The sequence below is a fragment of the Micrasema longulum genome, unplaced genomic scaffold (assembly GCF_059751315.1).
Source record: "Micrasema longulum isolate JH-2025_06_02 unplaced genomic scaffold, ASM5975131v1 h1tg000911l, whole genome shotgun sequence".
NCBI classification, from domain to species: domain Eukaryota; kingdom Metazoa; phylum Arthropoda; class Insecta; order Trichoptera; family Brachycentridae; genus Micrasema; species Micrasema longulum.
The window spans coordinates 120,355-143,779 of record NW_028278102.1 but is presented as its reverse complement, the minus strand read 5'-3'; the positions used below and the strand labels follow the sequence as shown (position 1 = coordinate 143,779).

Below are 23,425 nucleotides of genomic sequence, written 5' to 3'. Positions count from 1 at the left end.
AGGAGTCGAACCCAGGACCTCGAGCTCGATTACATTTCTTAAGATTTCAACCTGGCTATTACATTAGCCACCAGGGCCTGCTTATTAACACAGAGGGAATGGCTGAGGACAAAAACTACAGAGGTCGCCTTAGAGACGCCTATATCGACCGAGTGATCGTCGACGTGCGCTGTAGCAGCTGCACGGATATGAAAAGACTGACAGAAGATGGAAAGGAGTGAATTAGTGAGGCTTATTGTGGATCGATCCCCGGGATTGTGACCCAGGAGAGGGAACTTGAGTGTAGCCAACTAAAGGTGTTACCACACCAATCGATCGATCGATGTTGAATAAGATCAGTCAACGTCGATCGACACCAAATTGATCAGCTAAACTACCACACCAATCGATTGATCGTCGATCGATAGTATCGGTGTGGTAACACCCTAAGTAGTAGTTACTTTTCAACTGCAATACACGTCAGTCACTCGATTATTTGATAATAATATTACTAGGCCCGATGGCGTTAAAAGCTATCACACAAGAAAAACCTTAAAACCAGAAAGCGTAGAATGGGACGCTAAAATAAACAAAACATCATTAGGTTCCATAATCAAAGAAGGTTATCTGACGATACTTAAATTCGGCAATAAAACTAAAGATCCGTAGAAATAATTTTGATTGTGAGATATTTGTGTAGGTAGCTGAAATAATGCAACCCGATTACTTTAATTAGTACTCAAACTATTTGATTGTTCATTTTTTTTTAATTCAAAAACTGGAATTTGGGAAGAATTTCATGTGGGTACGACTGTGGATAAGAAAAATCCAGCTATATTTGAGTTTCACACTTAAGATTTTTTGTCACATACCCATACACAGATGAATAAAATATAAAAATATGAATATACTCGTAAAAAATATTATTGTCATATAATTTGCATGCAAATAATTGCTGCCTGGGTGTCTTTTTATTGGGATATTATTATTTATTCACGAACTCGTACAGTCAATTCATTAAGTGACAATTAAATACACTACGTTTATTATATACAAGTAGGATAAAAATAAAGCCAGGAAAAAAACGACCTAAAATATATTACTATAATGTCTTAATGTTTGTGATTAGAGCAATGCGTTATGACTTGGAAATTATAAATACAATTAATTACACATAGATAAATTATTAATAAGAGACAGGGATGTGAATGATTTTTACTGTTCGTAAAGTAAATAATATCATCCTTACCTTTTAAATGATAAGAAATAAAAAAATACTAGGACTTAAACCCAATTTCGGACAAAAACTTTTCTAAAAATGAACTGTTTTTGCAAACCAGTTGTAATTATATTTATGTTGTCTGTCACATAGTAAAATACTTATGTGATATTTTTATTTTTATATCCGAACCTTATAAGAAATACTACAAAAGTTCAAAATGGTGTAAATAATCTACCAGTCTTAAAGATGCCTTCTTAGGCGAAAGCGCTCGTTGGTAAAAATGAAATAAAAGTGAAACTAAACCGAGAAGTTTTATTGATAATTTTATTTATAATAACAGCCATTGACAGGATAAGCCCAACAAACTCCTACTTTTAGGTTACGTTCTTATAAAAATTTATATCCGTTAAAATATTTATAAATATGTAGTATTTTATGTTATTTAAGTAACAATATATCGGGTAGGAGAAGCCATAGAGGCGCAGAATGATATGCATGTACACATTGGCCGAGCTAGAGGAAACCATAAGGAGTTCTTGGGACCGACGACTGATGTTGCTTATGAGCTCGCGTCTAAGAATAATCCAACCCTTTCACAGAAGCGAAGATTGAAACTCGCCTGTGACGGGTTTAGAAGCGTCACGCTTGCGTAATTACAAGAAAAACAATCCGTGCACGCGTGAAAGCAATAAAAATGCGAAAATACCGGCCCAGGTGCGATCGATCACAGCGAAATATCCGCGGGAAAGCCGACCGAAACACACCGTATGTATGGAATAATACGAAATACGTCAGCGGGCATCGATCGTGACAAGCCAAGAACAAAGTTAGCAAGCGACAGCCACGTAAAGCCATACACAACGTTCACGCCATTAGGAGCGAGTTACCTTCTGTATCGAATCCTAAGGGCCAGTCTGCCGAGTTTATACGCCGACAACACCACATAGACATGGTGCGTTGTATCGAACCTCCCTGTGACGATATGTGATTAGGACGGGTGATGGTGGTATATAATGGGCGGGTGAGGACGAAATACGTTAGTCGGGCTACCTGACCCGCGCGAGGCGGCGGGGCTTATGACCGTGTCTGGTCTAGTGTCTGCCGGTCTCGTCGTGTACTCTGTACTGGTGATGCGAATAATGAAAATCGAACTATTTGTTTTCATAACCGGATGCTTCGATTATGTCAATAATGTAGATAACCGGTTAGGAAATAAGTCACGTATTTTATTAAAATCAGAAATGTTCTTAAATTGCTGAAATAATATGTTTACCATCGAACCTCGAACAAGACTGTAATAAAATGGTAAAAAAGGCATTTTGGAAACAAAAATTTTACATATGTATTTACTGTTTAACAATCAATATTTCCTAATTTACATTAAAAAAATATATGATTTGAGCCTGTTATATCATAAAACATATTTTTTAAAAATAAGATATATATCAAGTGTTGTATTTTATGTTGATTTATATGAGACTACACAAGCGTTAATAATAGATAAGATGACTTTTAAATATGCAACAACTTTATAAAAAGACTCATCTGAAAGATCCGAAAAATAAACAAACCATAAAAAAATTATGCCCGTAAAGAAGATTGCCAGCTTGACAATTGTTAAAATAACCGCCTTTCAAATAATTTTAATAAAATACATCTACACCAAAAAAGAAGTTAATATATGGTAAAAGTTAAAATGGATTTCACAATGCAGCTCGTGGGAAATGCTCGAAAAGATAGTGAGACACGTGAAAATTTTCTACTGAAAAAGTATTTTTCAGCAATCGGATACTCTCATGGCCGGTTATATTTGATTTTTTTACTAATCGGTTATGCTCTTCACTAGCAAGTACGTTGTACAGAGGACACAGGGGCGCCAACCCCAAGCTAAGGGTGCGCGCGCACGTGAGGTTCGTTCAGCGAACAGCTGTTCGCTTCTTTACATATTAGCTATATCTAATCGGTCCAGAGTTCTGAGGCATGAATAACAAAACAAATGTTAGCAGCGTGCAATAATGTGGCTATCGATAAAACTCAAGTTTTTCACAAAAATATAAAGTAATTTGGAGCGATCTCGAAAATGGGGCTTATAGTTTTATTATTAATTTTTGAATTATACGGACAAACACTTTTTACGAATAACAGAACTTAATCAAAACGGCTGTTTTCTAATTTCTGACAAGGTTACGCATTTTTTGTTAAACAGCCCGTCGTGGAAGCCCGTATTAAATAACGAGGAGAAAAACAAACACATTTCAACCCAAGCTCTCTAGTACGGCAGCTGATCAAATAATTCGAGCCCAGACAGCAATTATCGTATACAGAGGCACAATGGCTATATGCATATTCTATTGGACACACTGAAATAATTTCAGTCGTGTAAATAAAACAATTGATTAGGATAAATGTCAACATGTGAAATTCTTCAAAAATGAACAAGGCGTGATTGGTCAAACGTATGAAACGATGTATTAATTTTTAGTTGCTGCCAGTACCATAACTGGCTTAGTAATCGTACGTGCATCTAGTTCAAAATGTAATTTCCACTCCGTAAATGTTAGGAAAATTAAGGAAAATTTGCAAAACATTTGCACTTGGCACCGCACAAAGTAAACAACGAAATAATGCAAGTGTTGTAACAATTTAGAACATTGAAAGTTATCTTATCTGTCTTATTTACCAGAATCAAATAATGATGATAAGATGGATTCTAATGCCGTGATACGCTTATGAAATAAGAGAAATTAATTTGGAATGTAAGAAAGAAAAATAATGAAATATTATTAATAAGAAAATGCGTTTTTGCTCTTTCGATACAAAAAAATGCATTGTTATTATATTTAGGTATCAGATCGAATTATTATGCTGTCTTAAAAGGCAAAATTCGCCCTCAAAGACCGTGGCCTGAAAACAGACCTTATTTAAACCCAATATAAAATTTCTGGACAATACTTGGGTTAAAATGCAAAGACAGACAACAAAAGAACTGAAGAAAGCACTAGAATATACGTAAGATGATAGTGAAAATTTTATTTTATCAATTCTCAAATTGGTGTCATCGTTAAGGGAAAAGAAGTGGCCCATAAAATATTTAAAAATATAATATTTGGTATTTTACAAAAAAATGTGCCTTTTAAAAGAAAAATGCCGATTGTACAATTTTTCAAATAAAATTTCTAACACGGGAAAAGGCAAGCTGATATTATAATGTTATCTTAAACACTGGCTGACCCGACAGAAGTTGTCCTGCCCGAACGTTGGCTTGCCTTGGGAAAATACTTTTTATTGATAAGTAGGTACCTAGGTACTTGCTTGTGATTAAATTCCAAAACTAAAATTGGTTCATATTAAAATATTATATTTACGTACGTACTTGTTTATGGTTGAATTCCAAAACATAAAATAAATATAGCATTCTTTTTGCAAACTTCAAACTCCAGTCGTCTCACCAACAAAGGGGTGTACTTATGTAGGAATACGATTTTTAAAAATGTATTGAAATTTTAGTGTTACCAAAAATCCAATCCAAATAAATAAATGGGTAGAAATTGTAAGGAATTTAAAGAAAGAATCTGATTGAGATCCACAAAAAACAAATGATGTTTGTAAACATTCAAAAACAAACTTTTTTTATACACAAAAAAACAACATCTTTCCATTTTTTTGCAAATGCATTCTCCTCAAATGCAACCCTGGTAGATCCATGAATAAAACATTTGTGCTCCTAACTTCTTTTTTACATATTCGATTAAAGATTTTAATATCTACGAACACGCACAGCGCAAAGATCTATATTTCTCTGAAAATAGCACGTATATCGGTTAAGCGGTTTAGGAGGAGTACGGTGACATCACACGTACAGAGGAATTATATATATAAAGATGTCAGAACAGATTTTATTTAAAAAAAATAAAATAATAATAATAAATCTTTACTAACCATAAAATGCAATGTCATGCATACAAAAATAATAACAAAGGTTTACACAATGGCTTTATACAGCGTTTAAGTAAAATTTACAGTTGATGCAATTTCTGAAAAACCTCAAAATAGGTGATATGATTTCTGTGGCCGCTACCGTATACATATATTTTTAAGCCGCACGCCGCACCTTAAGGTACGAGTATTATTTTATCCCACAATTCAGAAAAATATATTTTTATTACTACAAAAACAGCCGTAAGGAAGAAAATATACTAAACTAGATTGATACCAATAGCGCCCGTGAGTTAGGTAGGTTTATTAATTGTAATGCGTTATGCTAAATGAGCCAGCCTCCGATTACGTTGGGAAGTTAACAGATTTATTTTTAACTGTCTATAAAATAAAACCCAATCTTCTTTACGAAAATTTAAAATATGTTCGTCGGTAACATTATTGTATTCGAAGATGTTCAAAGAATTTTTCATTTTCATATAGAAATTGTCCATTACTTTATAGACAACAGAAGATAAATCTGTTAACTTCCCGTTGCAATCAGAGCCCTGGGCTGGTATTCCGAAGGGAATTGCACGCGAAGAGACCGCTCTGTTGACGTGTATTTAGTACGTAAATACGTGTTAAAAATGCGTTTTCTACTCCCACTTTTACTTTCAGAATACCACCCCCGGAGAGCAATTACAAACAGTTATTGCTACTATTTTCATCGGTGCATATCGAGACGATGTAAAGTCAAATCGATATTTATGTACGAAAATGTGTATATTTGTATGAAAATTAAAAGTATCTTTGTAGGTAGCCTGTAATTGAACATGTTTAGAAACAAACATGCTAAGTACAAAAAAAATGAGTTAGGACATTTTAACTTTAAATGTATTAATATGCATGACGTACCATTTGCACTCATTGGAATAATAATATTTCATCTCTTCCCAAATTGCAGTTGCACATTTGTGAGTGACATGAAAACAAATACAAAAAGCAACTTGTCGAACTTTAAACTGGTCTTCTAAAAAATAACCAATTCCGCTATTAGCACGTTTGTCTTCTAAACCATCGACAGATTCTATTTTTCAAACAGAAAACTTAATTTTACTTCGTAGATAAGATTGAAGATAAACGTTAACTTTCCATTGTAACACGGGCCCCGGTAAGATGCATGAATAGGTGCGCGGAAGAGCTATTAGTCAGGTGTGGTAGGTGAGGTTAAATTAGTACGGTTACAGGAACACCTAATAATAGCACAATCGATCACGCGCGAAAGTAAACATGGCCGCACTGCAGATATCTGTTATCAAAAGGTCGACAATTCGCAAAGAGGGTAGAGCAGAGTAGTACCGGTATGGTGTTGAGAGTGACCAGGTAAAAAGGAAATAAACAAATATATAGCATCTGTGAAGCACTTACATATAAATCAATCTTAATTGATATAAATCAAGCTTAAGGAATTCTATACAATTATAAACTAACATATTTAACAAGTTTTCAAAATATATAAACGAAAGGAAGAGTTGTAAAGAAACTTTTATGATGATGATAAAATTACTAGAATTATTCCAAATGCTAGAACAAAAAAAATCGCATTCGAGAATGGAGATAAGAAATCTATCCATTTATAATTATCTAATTCAAATACTCGATACATTTGAAACGATACACAGTTTTAAAAAAAACATATTTTTAGTGATTGTAAAAAAACAATATTGCTTTGTGAAAAACATCTCACTTTTCTATAATAAATACACGACATATTTTATTTATAAAAAAACAAGAAGACAAAAAAGCACACAAAAATATTTGTAAAATGAAAACTCGTTCAACCGCGAGACCGGCTGCTCAGCATGTTTGAATTTTTAATAGCAATTTATGGAAAAACCAGTTACAGAAATATAATTTTAAAATTAATATAATTATATATTTAACACAAAACTAAATATCATACATTTATCTTATTGTAAATTATATGAACTTGTTATATTAAAAAAAAAAATCTTACATCTCACAACATCTTCGAGATTATCAGTGGTTTAAAAGCCCAGAGAGAATAAAATACAAGCTTTGCTAGACAGTATTCAAATCCCTTCATAAAATGGCTCCAAGATACCTATCGGACCCTTGCATTAGAGAAAATACAGGTCAAAGAAAATCTACTCTTAGGTCAGCATTTGATTTAGGAGGAGGAAAACTTATCGAAATCCGGCTAATCCGACTGTATAAATAAGCCAAATATTATTTTTATTATAAAAAAATGTATGCAAAAAACCAGTAAATCGATATTAATGTATATTAAAGAAAAAAATATCATCACAATTGCACATCGGTAATTCGGTAATTTTTTTCTTTGTGAGATCAATGCATTCTTTGAAATGTGTGTCGGTATTTTATTGAAAATTTTCGGAAAAATATAATTAAGAGTTCTTCAGCCATATTTGTTTCTACAATCCTTAATTTATGTACTTACAACTTTTTTTTTTCTTTCTTTAACCTTCTCTTTATTATTTACATTATTTATTTTTAGATGTGAATCTCAATACTTTGAATTTATATTGTTTTATTGTTTAATCTTGTTTATTTGCATTTATAAGCATATGCTATCTATCTCTTGAAATCATAAAATGTACGTTTATTATTTAATTTTATTGTGTTTTTTATACTTTTTCATTGTCATTTACTATACTAGTTATATATATATATATGGATAATTTTTATAGCGCCGTTTTTGTGAAAATCACCTCAAGGGCGCTGTACAATAAATAAATATCCCACCACGTCTTGCAGCTACAGAGCGCATGGACGGTTGGAATTCTAGACCTCACTTACTAAATTTGGATATTTGATAGTTGATAACATTTACCTATTGAAGCTAGATTACTAATCGTCTTGCAGCTACAAAGTGCATGGACGAGTGAAATTCTGGCAACTTAAAATTATCAATAAATTTACAAAAACAAACATTGAGCATAATAGTAAATTTGTTAAGTGTTCGTGCTAAAAATTAAACAATAAAAAACTAAACAGATAAAGCACTTCAACACTGAATAACATTACATATAAAAATATCCGAAGGGTAGCTTTTGTAGTGACTAGTCACTGTCGCAGTATTGCACATGTGCAAACACATGTTTTTGCTATATTCCTAGAAGATGGTCCGGTCCACGTGTAGTTGCCGGAGGGATGAAAGAAGCCTATTGTTCCAACGACTTTGTATCCATTTTAGTCTGTATTATTTCGTTTATAATGAGTATTATATTCCCGCTCAATTTTATTTCTATTTTACATTATTATTAAACAAACGTGTGTATGAGGGTGGTTTCAGGATTGACGTATCATTTTGTATGTACGAGTATATTGGAAAGAAATAAGTTTACTTTTAGTAGCACTGTTGTAATTTATCGTGGGAGGTAGAATTCCAGATAGTTAAATCTTGGTACATTAGCATAAAAAATTAATATATTCTTAAACAATTTTAATGGGTTAATACTTTTTTTGATTTTAAAGTGATGTTTTTTGTAAACAATTCTTGGTAAAACTCCTTAGTAAATGGTTTTGATAAAATTATCAATAAAAACTCATCTGTTTAGTTTAACTTTATTGATTTTGACCAATGAGCGCTTTTGCCTTAATAGGCATATTCACGACTGATAACCAGTCCAAATGAAATAAAGCAATACTAAACCAAGGAGTTTGAATACATAATTGTACAAAAATTCTTTTTTTGAAAAAATAATTTTATCTTGTTTTAGTTGAAGTTACAAAAAAAGAGTATTCTTATTTTCAAAGCATCAAAACTATAATACACATTATGTTAATTATTTTATTATGTTTAATTGCGTCTGCGCACCCGATGACAAACTATTTTAGTTGATAGTTTATCGGAAGGAGTATGCAGAATATTATTTTTTTATAATGTAAAATAATAGTGTAATAGAATGTATATTTTCTTGATTAAAAACTCTAATTCTCATATCTTAGGTAAATTATGAACCAATATATTCGCAGATAAGACATTTAGAAATCAATTATCTTACCTTAAATAATATTCCTAATTACAGTATGTGCGAAGAAAGTATTCGATGACGAATGATGATTTGCTATGCAATATTACTACACTGAGAGGACAGGAAGGCGTGGGCGTGGTCGGGCGAAAACTTCTAATACAAATGGATGACACACGATACCTTACGGCAGAACGCATGTACTTACTAGTAATCATTGGGAAGTTCGCTAAGTCAACATAACCAACAGAGGAGATTCGGTACATGATTTCACTGCAGCGCGCAGCGATAAAAATACATACATTTAGATAAGATACGGAAAAAGCACACCAATACAAATGCATTATACTCTTTTTTCACACTGCAGAAGCTACATATAGTGAAAAACATTTTAATGAAAATAGCATAAATATTTTGAGTATGTTTGATGTTTAAACAAATATGGAAAGAACATCTTTTCAATAAAAAAATTGAAAAATTATTTTAAAATTTCATTGATAAACCCTAACGGGTTACATACATTTAACAAAATATTTTTACTTTTGAAATTCACATTCTACTGTTAATGATGATATTTTTAACATCTTTTGTAAAGGTTGTATGAGTCTTTTGCTTAGTTTTGTCTGGTAGTTTATTGTATAATTTCAGTCCATGGTTTATTAGTCTCGACTGTCCTTGTCTCGTTTTAGAAGGTTGTGTATGATATTTTTCTGATATTCTCGTATTGTGTCCATGTTTAGTACAATTTTTTTGAAGTTTTAGTTCTTTGTCTACAATTACACCAGTGGCTAATTTATGAATAAATTTGAAGGATTCTAGTTTAAAGAGTTCAGTTAAATTTAATTGCTTAGTTTTTTTTTAAAGTTCTTTAGTTGCTGTTAGATAGGGTAGGTCATATACTAACTTTAATATTTTATTTTGCTGTCTTTGTAGTCTGTTTATGTCATTTTGATTTCTTGTTCCTCATAGTAGTTGCATATAACATATTTTAGTTTTTACATATGCTTCGTACGTAAGAATTTTTTAAATTTTTGGAACAGTTTTTGATTTAAAAAAAGAAGACTCGATAATGACGCCATTTTTCTAATTAAATTATTGTTATGAATTGTCAATTGTCTGCCGATTGTTAGTCCTAAGTATTTAACAATTTCATTTAGTCGTTCATTATTTATGTAAGCATCTACTGTATAACATTTTTTTCTAGATTCAAAATGGATAATATTGCATTTTTTTTCATTAAGTGTAAGTAAGTTTGTGTTTGTCCATTTAGTCAACATAGTTAGGTCTTTGTTTATGTCATTGTTTGTCAATACATCTGTTTGATTTTTATAGAGTAGTCCAATGTCGTCGGCATACATAATATTTTTTCCTAAATCTATGAGAACGAAATATGAAAGTTTTTATATTAACAGGGCTTTCATTGGCTGTTTTTTCTCGAGCCAATGCGCAATGATAGAGAATAATTACATTATTAGACGTTTTGTTCATTAACATGTATTTTTTTATTATTATATAAATCATATAATTCAAAGTATAATACGAATGAATAACATTTTCAGGAGTTACTAAACAACTCATTTAAGGAGTAAAATAAGAATACTTTTTTTAAAAGCGCGTAATTCCGAACTTCAAAGAAACATAGCGAGTTTAACATCGTTATAACTAAATATATAAACCAAAAAACTTTTCTTAAACAAAATAAATAAATGCCGCCTTAAAGAATGGAGGAAGTTGTTGATCTAGGACTAAGCGAGATTAGGTCGTCAACATCACATGCTACGCAGACGATGCAACCATAGTGGCAGAATCAGAAGATGATTTACGACGCATGCTACAGGAGTTTCATCTAGCATCTCAGAAATTTAACATGGGCGGTTATCTCAGTTAGTAAGTTTTTTATAACAATATGTAATATATAGTTGGTAGATAATATTCCAGAAAAAAAACATATCCCAAATTACAAGTACTTCATATTCTTTTGATCCGGTTACAAAATTGGTTCAAAATACTCAGGTTTTTAATAAAAAAAAAGGGTAATAAATACTAATCTATATAGTAATTATTATTATTTTAAAGGAATCATATTCTTTTTATTTCACTATTTAGGGAATATAACCGAGTTTCAGTTTCGTTAAACATATTTAACGTTGCCATTTTTTTCTCTTTTCCAAGTCCTAAACTAATCCTATTATACTATACAGAAGTGAAAGTAACCATGTGATAGTCGCGTGCCATAAAATAACCCCCTTAATTGGTCCATAAAGCATGCTGTAAATTATTGGACCTTTCTGACAATGGATTTAAGATCGTAAGAAACAAGCGGGTTAATAACGGCAAGATTATTTGTAAATACTTTCAATATATGAAAATCTTGTCACGACAAATAATCGAGAACATGCTTAAACATGAAATAAAGTAAGAAGATAAATTTGATTTACAATTAAAACATGTTTTGTTAAATAATATTAAATGGTGATCAAAACGCAAAATGGTGCCATATAAAACGACAAGCTATCTATAGTTCAAGTACTTCGCATTGATTGACTTTTAGCCATAAGATAATTTCAGACATCAAACGTACAACTCACATTTTGTCGTTAAGTCGAAAATTACATCTCCACGCATTCTACATAGAACAATGGCAATTTTCAGTTTATAAAAACTGTCTTCTGAATAATGGGAAATGTGGGTCGTAAACTTGATAAAATTTTCTTTAAGGGCCGAGACACGAACTGACCGGCCGCCGACGCTAGGTATTTAATGTACTAACACAGTCCGAATTACCGTCACAACTGACAATTCGTCGTATATCTTTCAAAAAGGCGTATCTTGTTTTTTGTGGATATTGAGTTATGAATAGTTTAATAAAAAATAAATTATATTAACGGAATAGATGAGCATCATACTGTCTTCAAATATTTTTTTTTAAACCCAGCAAAATATAGCAAGATTATTATTTTATTCTTTTTAAAGGCAAAATTTTTTTAAAAGTCTTCTCAAAAATTAACAAATTCGAGATACGCCTTTTTGAAAGATGGACGACGAATTGACAATTAAATATATATATATTTTTTAAATTGTTCATTTGTTTAAACTATAAAATGGCATTCATAATTGTATTGTTGTTCCCGCAAAGCGTGTAGGACGGCGTGCGTTAATACTAAAAAATATATTTGTATGGAAACAGTCGGCTACTGAGTGCCGAAATATTCCCAAAGTTTGATTGAATTACAGTGAAAAATGAATTACTTTGAAATGGTTTTAATCCATTCAGGGTATTTTATTTGGATTGTGAGGGATTTTTCAATAAAATATTTGTAAAAGGCATGCGAGAAAAGGCATTTTCGAGAGTTTTGACGTCAGTTTCTGCATTTATTTCTCAACAGATTAAAGGTAAATTCAAGTCACGCTTCAAGTTTCAATACAGGGACAGTACAAAATTGCAATGTGAAACCAGCAATAAAACAAATATTTCACGTCGACCCTACAAGGAATCGAACCCGGGTCCTCAAGCAAGCAGGCGAACGCACAAACCATACCACCACGAGGCGGACTTATCTCCATGTCGATTTCCGTTTTCAGGATTTTTACTTGAAAGTAGCCATCGAGTCGAGAACACTAGTAGTCCAGAATTCTGTTTTAATTTCAGACCAAGAACTGTATTATTCATACAAAGATGATATACATAAAAACCGAAATAATTAACAAACTTACAGCAAGGTGTTCCAGTCCAGTACGCTTAAAACGATATTTGTTATTCGCTCGCTAAAACATCACTTCATACCTGTAACAAAAATAAATAAATACGGTTAATAAACACTTAATATGTACAGTAATGATTTAAATTGAAGCAGAAGAAAAAAAACATGTGTTTATTTTAACTAGGGCGAAAGACCTCCATTGGCAAAAAGAAAACAAATTTCTTTCATCGATGATGAAACCGTTTAAATTTGGGTGTTAGAGCATGTGATGTTATGGTGACGTTCGCAACGCGCTGTAAACATTGGAATAATAAGCATTAGCATGTGAATTCACATAAACTTTAGAATAGCATCGGCAACTTCTAAGAGTACTCGCTAATTTCAACAAACAAATGTTTTGTTATAGCCATGCAGAATAGCAATAAAAATTACATTATTAGAATAAAATATGTAACTTCAAGGATAAATCACAGGAGTTACATTGAACAAAATGTTCAGGACACAAAATTTTGAGTATTCCAAAACATGATAACTTTCGAACAAATTGTGAAAATTTCAATTTATAAAAAACTTTCAATGTAAAATAATGTTTATTTTGATAATAAAGCAAATTTTTAAATGGCGTATCTGGGACGTTTTCTGCATTAAAACAAAGTGGACTTCGGCGATATATTTACGTATAAAATAGATTACTGCAATAATTCAGCCATTTTTTACTTCAGAAAGGCAAAAGTGGACTCCCGTGTTTTACATTCTGAGGTACAGAATTTGTTAACATTTTATTCAATACTTCGCTAAGGTGGAAGATCTGTAAAAACATGGAAAAAAAATATATTGAAAGAAAAAAGTCAGAATAATACCGAAAATATAATCACCATCCCCTATACGCACCCATTGGTGCATAGGGCACTCCATTGGTACCTCAATTGCGGTGTATCTGGATCATTTTTTTTACATAGAAGGTAAGGTGATCAGTTTTACGTTTCAGGTGCCAGTCCAAGAACTATTGCAGCGTCGAACAACCCAGTAGGAACCGAGAAACTCAAGAATAGTAAGGAAATACGCCAACCAGTATCACGTGTAGGACTTATCCGAACTAGATTTTAATTTCAGGATTTTTACTAGAGAGTAGCCGTCGAGTCGAAAACACTTGTCCAGGTTTCTGGTTCTATTTCACACACAGAAATTGATTTTTTATTCGCACGGATACAGCACGCGGAATCCACAAATAGCTCACAAAATTTCAATGAAGGCTGAGCGTATAAAATCCGAAAAACCCGTCTTGAAAAACTAAAAAAAAATACACGAATGGCAGTTTTCCCACCACAGTAAAATTCCACCCGGCACGATAAAAGGGACAAATCTGCAGTGCTATCCTGAACCGCTTTCGCGGACGTAGAAAACACTTTTATAGCATGTATTTAAATACAATTTACATGCAAAATACGCGAGATAAAAGTGTTTTCTACGGCCGCGAGAGCGGTTCAGAATAGCACCGCTGGTCGTGGTTTCTACCAAAGTACATACTAGGGATTATTATTATTGGGTTGGTACTTAGTGCCACAACACACGAAGCTCTGGAAATGGGCCAAGCCTCGCGTAGTTAGGCCGCGGGAGGACGGTGACAGCGCCACACGGCTCCCGCAAAGAAAGTACATTCATATTCTGAATGCTCTTTATAACCAGATGGTCGAGTGAAAAAATGTTCCTACACGTTACAATAACTTAACATTCATTCGGAACGCGTTTGTATGGTATATAACTTAGTAAAACGTAATTAAAATGTCTTAATCTAATTAAAATTTAAGAAGTTACCTAGGTATAGACGGAGTCTACGTACAAGGCGCACTGAAGAAAATCGATAATGCGTTTTGACGCTGCCCGATAGTTTCGATAGAATTGGTGTCGTGATATCCAAGAACATAATAATATATATTGATAAATACTGACTAGCAAATTTTTATGTAAACTCAACCGAATAGCGTCACAACACACTACCGCATTCCTCGCGTGTGCTTTGAACGTAGACCCCGACTATACATGCAGATATGTTTATATCGTAGTGTATAAATTATCTGGAGCGCAAGACCGATCATCTTACACCCAAAAAGGTTTTATAAGATACGCTTTAGTTGGTGTACCTGTGCAGCATTAGGTGCGGCAAAGGAATGGTAATTATAATGCATCTTTTTTTTTTTTTAAGTTTCGTCAATTTTTTATAACAATAATTAAGAAAACTGTAAAAATGTGTTTGCTATTTATCATATTGATGTGCCATACATACATACATTTATTTTTAATTTTTCTATTATTATGTCTCATACTTTATATTATACTAGCAGACCCGACAGACGTTGTCCTACCTGAATGTTGGCTTGCCTGCTATTAGCTGGTTGAACAAACGTTTTTTCGTAAATAAGGACACACGTTATTTATTTTGGACTTTTTCGAACTGTTTATATATTCGTAATAAGGGTTAGTTTTTCGTTGTATCTCCTCATGTGATTGGTTAAGAGTCCTCGTCGTGCTCAAATCAAAATCATGCGAAAATATCACTAATCTAGTGCCGTAATCCATGGAGAAAATAGTTAATGAAGAAAAGTCAGACCGCGTTTTACCCTAGGCATTAACTATTACCTCAACTCATGCTCAACGCATATTTAGTCATTTTTAACCGCCAGCCGGGTTTTGACGTGACCTTGACATTTAATTCGAAAAAGAAAGAACTAAGATAGACCAGATCTTGTCTTGAGGAAGTATTTTTTGTCCTAGCTTTAATTTTATCAAGTTGTATTTTATTTCATTTGTACCTGTATTTAGTATAAGAAAATGTGTTTACCATTGCTGGAATGGACTGTATAAGTCCGTCGAAAAATAAATAAAAAATAATAAAAGAAAAATGACTGTGTAGTGAAAGCGTGCAAAAACTGTGCGGATAAAAGGAAAAAGACTTTTCATTGATATGTAGGTACCTAGGTTTATAATTGAATTCCAAATTTATTTTTTCAAATCTTTAAATATTAAATTTAATCAGGTACCTAGGTACTTGTTTATGGTGGAATTCCAAAACATAAAATAATTAATTTTCAAATATAGAATTTATTTTGCAAATGTCAAACTCTGCGCTACTTACCAACAGCATTCTGTGTAAGAATCCGTTTTTCAAAAATGTATAAAATGTCAGTTGAAATTATTTAAGCATTACTAAAAATAAGTTAAAACGTAGAAATTAGGGAATTATAAGGAAATGAATCAATTCAGTATCCATTAAAAATAATTGATGTTTGTAAACGTTAAAATACAAACTTTTTTAATACACAAAAAAACGACAGCCTCCGATTTTTTTGGAATATGCATTTTAGTCGAATGCAACCCTGGAAGTTCGATGAAAAACAAATATTCGCTCATTACTTTTTTCTGATGAACATATTGAAGATATTATTTACAAACCTAAGTCACGAAAATTAGATTCTTTTGTAAATTGGTCAGGTAGTTATCTAGTCTATAAAGGACAAACTTTTATACATTCACTTTTATATAAATACAGATTTGTGGTGATACAAAATGTCGGCATTAATAAATTATTCGTCCCAATTCAACACAGGACTAAAAAAATGCATATTGAGATAAATAATTTTTAAAATGTGTAAAAAATAATTTAAGCTATTTTTCCAGTGTGTTTAATTATAGGTTTAATGAAAACCATTTTCAATCTTTTGCTCAAATTTTTCTTTATTTTTTTTTGTTGAATTTAAAAATCAAAAGGCTATCTTGGTGAAAAAAAATTAACAAAACATTCGCGTTTGTCAAATTGAACAAAGAAGAGCATAAAAAAATCAGAAAAAAAACTTTCTTTTCATTAATTTATCAAATGATTTATTTATTTATTGGATTGTTACAAAATAATCGCCAGCTTGATCGTATTCAATTCACTTGAAAATAATTTTTTACACAATAAATGAGACATAAAAAATAAACAAAACACAAATGCATGAACACCCGTTGGATCCGGCATTTTACGTGAAAACGTCGAATTTTAGGTCAACTCTGACATCGGTCATGGCCGAAATGATCCGGAAGGTAGGTACGGTGGCCAAATTCCCAATTGCGTATTTGTATTATACAATACAATTAGGAGGTTCAGTGGTTTTTTTATATTTCTTTATTTGAAGAATATAAAACAAAACCAAAATAAAAATAAAACCATTATGTATCGTATTATCGTTTCAAATACGAAATATATATTTGAACATTGTTTTTCTGTCACTTTCTCGCAAATGTCCCCTCGATATTGTGCTGAAAAGACAACTGCACGCTGGACTAATTTTGTTAAACTAAAATCGACCTTTGGCTGTGCCGTTTACAGGTCCCTAAAACTGAACCGATTATGTTATTTATTTTATGAAAGGATCAGAATGAAATTTTTTGTGTCGGTAACTTTTCCATTTTTCTAAAATTATTTATCATAACTGTCATAAAGACAGCCGATAAAACCAGGCGCTTTTTTGAGTTTTCGGATGGTCCTAGCTCCCGTAAGAAACAATTTATCAAAACGATAGACACGCCAATGGTAAATATCTATAGCGCGTAAAAAATCATTGCTCTAGTGTCCTAATACAGGGAGAAAATATTGGAATACGTTTCCTCCTAATGTACATTGGTTAAAATGAACTCGCATGGATCTAGCTACTTCGAATGTGGCTGTCTATCACAAGAAATTATGCCACAGGTAAGATAAAACATACATAATGTGCCGATACGTTTGCATTCCATATATTCTTAATTAAAAAGCTTATACGCAGTAAAGTTAATTCGAAGAATGGACCGCTGTAGTTAGACTAATGTAAAATTAAAATTTATAGCGAGTAGACCAACAGCAATGCATAAATTTATTTAAAAATAATATCGGCGATTTTAAACTGGTTTTAAAGTTGAGGAAAAAAGCGACTAGGAATATAATTTATGCTTGAAAAAATGTCTATTTTAGACACTGGAAGTTAATAAGTTCACCTTTTATGGTGGGCCGTGGAGCTGAGAAGGTGGGTTACTGGTTACTACTTGTTACTGATGGTGATGATTCAATAGCGCGAGAGGATGAATATTAATATTGCCCATCTTGTTCGGGAGAAGTTAGCATCATTTCATTAACATTCAATACCGCCCCTCAACAAAGCTCCGAAATTGACGGAGGCGATAATCAAGGTGACGAAAATAAAACATTGTACATTTGTGTATATAATAAATTAAGTTTGCCCAAACCTAATGCTTAATATACTTTAAAATGAATGAAAGTAAGAAAATTAGCAGACTAGTCCTTCTTAGGCAGTGTTGATATGCAGAGGATGAAATTGGTTGAATTTGCACGTTGGTTTATAAAAACTTAAATATCTGAAAATATTTCATTGCAACATGATGTTATGTTGCAATGAAGTTAAAAAGTATAATTCTACAAAAAATATATCAAAATTGCAGAAGGTACATCGTGACTTAATAAAAAAATATACGAAAATAAGTATTACCCTAATAAGCAGAAACGGGAAATTAAATAATAAACTTTTGGATGCTGGTAAAAAAAAGAGAAAAAAGTGTTGAGCACGTAAGAAAATACAACGTTTAACTTCTAAATGTTTCACAGGATTTGCGCTGCACTTTTCAGAAGAAAAAAGTACTTCACAGGAATAAAACTATTATTCACAGGAATAGGACTGTACTTCAGGATTATTCTTGATAAGGAAGTTCGGTACTTTTTAATATGTTTTTATTTGTTAAAAGATTATCAAACTAAGCCAAAAAGGTAATACTTTTATATATCGTATTACCATCGTTACGCTTTTTTTATTTGAAATTTTAAATATATTCCGCCCATGACGTCACTAGTTGTCGACTGTGAGTTGTTCTGACTGATGAGTTAGCTTCCCGGATACCGGAAATCTATCTAACGCTGTAGTTTATTGGTTGATAAGCAAGAACCTGCGACGTAGTCAAAAGTAATTCATTTTTATAAATTTTTCATATATTTTCGAAAAACTTCGCCATACAATTGAATGCTCATTTTTTTCCGCATGAAAGAAAACAATAATAAAACAAATTACCGTAGCACTGAACTTCCTCACTGTATCCCAACTCAACACAGGGTTTTTGGTCTCATGGAGCTATTTTTTGTAATATTATATTAACCTTTGTATACATAAATAAATTGAAATGGTTTTTTTTGAATCGCTACAATTTTAGCTACGTTATGTCCTGTAGCCGTAACCCCGCTTGAAGAGATTAACGAATAGTGAATGCCTGGGTAGGTGAGCAGTGAGCATTACGCAATCAAGTTTTGATATTCATATCAGTGAACGACAGAGAGGATGACTAATCGATTACCATTGACGGTAAATGAGCAAGGTCTTGAAAGTTATACTAAGTAACTGCTTGGTACACTAAATTAAAAAATGTATGCTTAAACCTTTTTTTTTCAATTATGGGCAATGTTTACACCGTGGAAAATAATAATAACATATATTTTTATTCACCTAGCTTACACTATTTTCATTTTTTATTATTTCAAAGGAATAATCCTCGAAGCCTCTATATAATATATAATCCTCTAAGTAGAGGCTTTTCAGCAGGCGGAAAAGAGAGCTTACGGAAGGAAGTTATGAAAAATACACCACAACGCTGCCGTGGACTACTTAAACCGCTGTAACTTGAAAATTCACTTTCGAGGAAAACGCAAAAAATTTTTCAAGTAAATAGCAATGATATCGATAATAACTTTTTTTAAATTTATCCTAAGGTTATGAGGGATGACGATTAATTGAGGGAAAAAGGCGTGTTTAAAAAAGTTATTTTTTCCAATTTAGCATCAGTTAGTTCATGAAACGCACACAAAAAGTTCATGAAAACTTAATCAAAATGCAGTATTAAAACTCGATACTGCAAAAAAGCTTCTTTTAGTAATTGTAACAACCGCAAATGTAGTATTTTATAAGGTTTAGAGCGTTTTAGTTGTTTTTTGGAGAAAACTGATAGCAGATACACTTATTACGCGTATAAGCGTATGATTAAAAACACATGTTATTTTTTTGAAAAAACATAGTTTATTCATCCAAATAAAGTGGGGTTTATTTTTAAAAATAAAAATTTAACATGATTAAGATAAAAATATGTTTAAAAAACCGCATTTTAGTTGGAATTTTTTAATTTACTTGATGTTACTGCATTGGTGGGTATTTAATTTATGATATTCTAGTTATCGTGGCAAAAAAGAGTTAAATAAACTTATAGCTAATGAAATGCTGATTACGAATCAATAAACAACTCAAAAACGGCAAAACATGAGTTGCAGCGATTTAGGCTCTGCACGCCAGAACACATCAATATTGCGTAGCCAGTTTCAGAATTAGATGTCTAAATAACTGTTACTACGGCGGCCGTTGAGTATTAATAATAAATAAAATAAAAATTAGGTATCACATAAAATATAATTTCATACATAACAAAAAGATAAAAATTTTGAATACTACATAAGGCACATAAATCTTTATTTCGACTTGCGTATCCAATTACAAGACAAACTTTGATTTTAAGACAAAATGTACGATTTAAATTAACATCGCTACTTACGATTGGTCGAATGAGTGCGAGTTATCCAAAATTGATCACAATATGTATAAATACGACAGATGGTACACATGAAACCGCTATTCGGTTTTGCGATGCATTTTCGGGTATCCGGAGACGCGGACGCGAGCACAATAACACAACAGGACAACCAGAAACACTAGGACTGAGTGAATGTGGCTGTAATAATAATTGGGATAAAGATGCACCGAGTCGCGTGTCCCGCCGAACAAAATAAACATCGACGATCTTCGGCGGAAATTCCCGAATTCCTCGGGGAGCGGCGACCGAATTAGAACTGACGCGACGCCGACGCCATGCGTCGCGTTTCCCGTACGAATGATCTTTCAGTCGGGTCAGTGCGATTTCGATTATTATACAACTCGAGCGTTTGAACAAAACGTTGATCATCATTAAATAATATTTTTAATATACCCAAAAGTACAGCAGCGATGGGAAATTATGAGGCTCATGAATCAGAGGTTTGAGGTTCGAGCCCCGATCTCCCATTTTCTAATAGTGAGTTATATACAACTCGTTGAAAATGGCTTTCGAAATTGAAATATTCCGGTAGATGATAAGAACTAAAAGTATTGTGTATTAAAACCAACTGGTCCACGAAAAAAATATAAGTATTTTCAGGCGTTTCCTAGTTTATCACCACACCAATAAAGCTCATTAAGAGGAAACACGGCCTGACTTTTCTTCAAACAAACAATACGTTTGTATGAAGAAAAAAAAACGTATTCTCGTATTTTCTCCTTAGATTACGACACTAGAGGAGCGATTTTTGCGAACTATAGATATTCACCATTGGCGCGTCTTTATCGTTTTGTTTATTTAATGAATTGTTTCTTATGGGAACTAGGACCATCCAAAAACCCCAAAAAAGCGCTAAGTTTAATCTGCAATCTGTATGGTACACAAATACGATAAATAATTTTGAAAAATGGAGAATGTACCTTCACAGAAAATTTCATTCTGATAATCTTTGTTTAAAAAAAAATTGTTTCAGTTTTGGAAGTTCAATACCTATTCTCCTTACTTCACAAATAACAAAAAATAGAATTGAAGGCGCACGAATATTTTAATTTGTACAGAATAGTGAATGCTAAAGTTATCGCTTAAACAAGCTAAAATAATTCGGTCTTCTTATTTTCTTCTTCCTTAGCCTTTATCTCTCCACTGCTGGATATAGGTCTCTTCCATATACTTCTCCGTCATTTGATTTTTGTAGTCATTTCTTCCCTCCCACAGCGGCTATATCGTCGGACCATCTCTTTCGAGGTCTTCCGACGCCCCTCTTATCTTCCCATAGTCTCCGCTTCAGAAATATAGGAGTCTATCTTGCGGCATCCTGCCTTGCGACATGCGCTGCCCACTGCAACTTTAACTTCGCCACACGATCCACGATATTGGATACCGAGGTACTGCGGTATGGTGAGTAATTTATCTCAGATTAAAAGAAATTAAAAAGAGATAATAAAATCGAAAGTAAACGAAGGTGGTCTGACTAATGATTGTTGCGTGATATAGAAGCCTCAGCGAGTAATTTAATACTTATGCCGATTCTGCATCACTTTTTCCCGTTCATTGGATGTTGGTACGCGCGGTAAAAGTGATCAAACATTTTTTTTTCGGATTTGTAGAAATCTAGCAATGACAAACTATGAAAATATTCATCTTCATCTATCGCTTATCCGCTCTCGGTACTATAATCGCAGTCTTTAAGCAAGGAAATATTGCAATAACTAAAAAAAATCGATGTCTAGCTTCAGGACAAAGTATACTTTAAAAAAAACACCGCATGTCTTAAAAAAGTGAAAGTGTAAATCAAAGCACACATTGAACACGATTGAAGTTCAGCGTTAAAAAAAACATATTTAGTGATTTTACACAAAGAAAATATTTAGTTAAATTATTTTAAAAAAATATATTTATATGTATATATATTATTATATTTTTTAATTTTTTTTTTAAAACCAACTTAACTTCTAAACACAGTTCTATATTTTATTACTTTATATTGTATTTTTTTTAAATTTATGTTGTTAATACACTCATCTTTTTATTTTTATACCAACTATACTTCTTAACACTGTTCCTATCTTTTATTTCTTTATATTGTTTTTTTTTTAAAATATGTTGTTTATATACTCATATTCTTTTTTTTATACCAACTTTACTTCTAAACACTGTTCTATCTTTTGTTGCTTTATATTGTATTTTTTAAATTAATGTTGTTAATATACTCATATTTTATACAACTTTTGTGTATGTAAAAGCCTTATGGGCGTGTAAAATTAATAAAATTAATAAAATTAAAAAATTTAAAAAAATGAACATAGCAAATTAGGCTCAAAACATTTTTTTTTAAATGTATTTCAGTAGCGAAAATGATTTTTATTGCCTACTTGATTAATAAGATAATATCAAACTGCGGTATTCTTGATGTTTTTCTCATTGTCGGTGAAATGTCCGTGTGAAGTTTTAGGTCCTAAAAAGTGCGAATGATAGTAGAACATGCTCCAATGTACACACGATATATCGTGAATAGAGGCGATCAGTGATCACGTGATACATATTACACATGTGTACTATGTACCACATCGCTGCCCATCGGAGTGATATTCTGTGTTTCATGCACAAGTTTAGTGTGAAAGTTATGTCAATACTGGATCTGGGATTCCAATAATAAGAATTAATATCCTCAAATATTAAAGAAAATATAGTTGGATAATTTATATAGCGCCATTTTTGCGAAAATAACTTCAAGGGCGCTGTACAAAAAATAAATATTCCAGCATGGCTTGCAGCTACAGTGCGAATGAACGATTTGGATTCTAGTTCCTCGTTTCTACCCATCTATTTCAATTATAACAGATAAGAGCTTGATTACGATTAATTGACAATGAAGTTAAGTGCATTAATGAATATTTTTTTTAAATAAAGAGGAAATTTTAAAAAGGAGTAAGATT

The 23,425-nt window shown here is 32.2% G+C and overlaps 1 long non-coding RNA gene across 1 annotated transcript in view; it reads right to left on the bottom strand.

Annotated features, from left to right (window-relative positions):
• The window catches only part of LOC148278214 (uncharacterized), a 45,462-nt gene extending 24,843 nt beyond the window's left edge, over window positions 1-20,619 (bottom strand). The window contains exons 1-2 of the long non-coding RNA XR_015823246.1: window positions 20,451-20,619; window positions 12,850-12,919 (exon numbers count right to left, since the gene is read on the bottom strand). This is a non-coding gene — a long non-coding RNA (uncharacterized LOC148278214). The remainder of the gene's footprint in view (window positions 1-12,849; window positions 12,920-20,450) is intronic.
• Window positions 20,620-23,425: the final 2,806 nt, after the last annotated feature.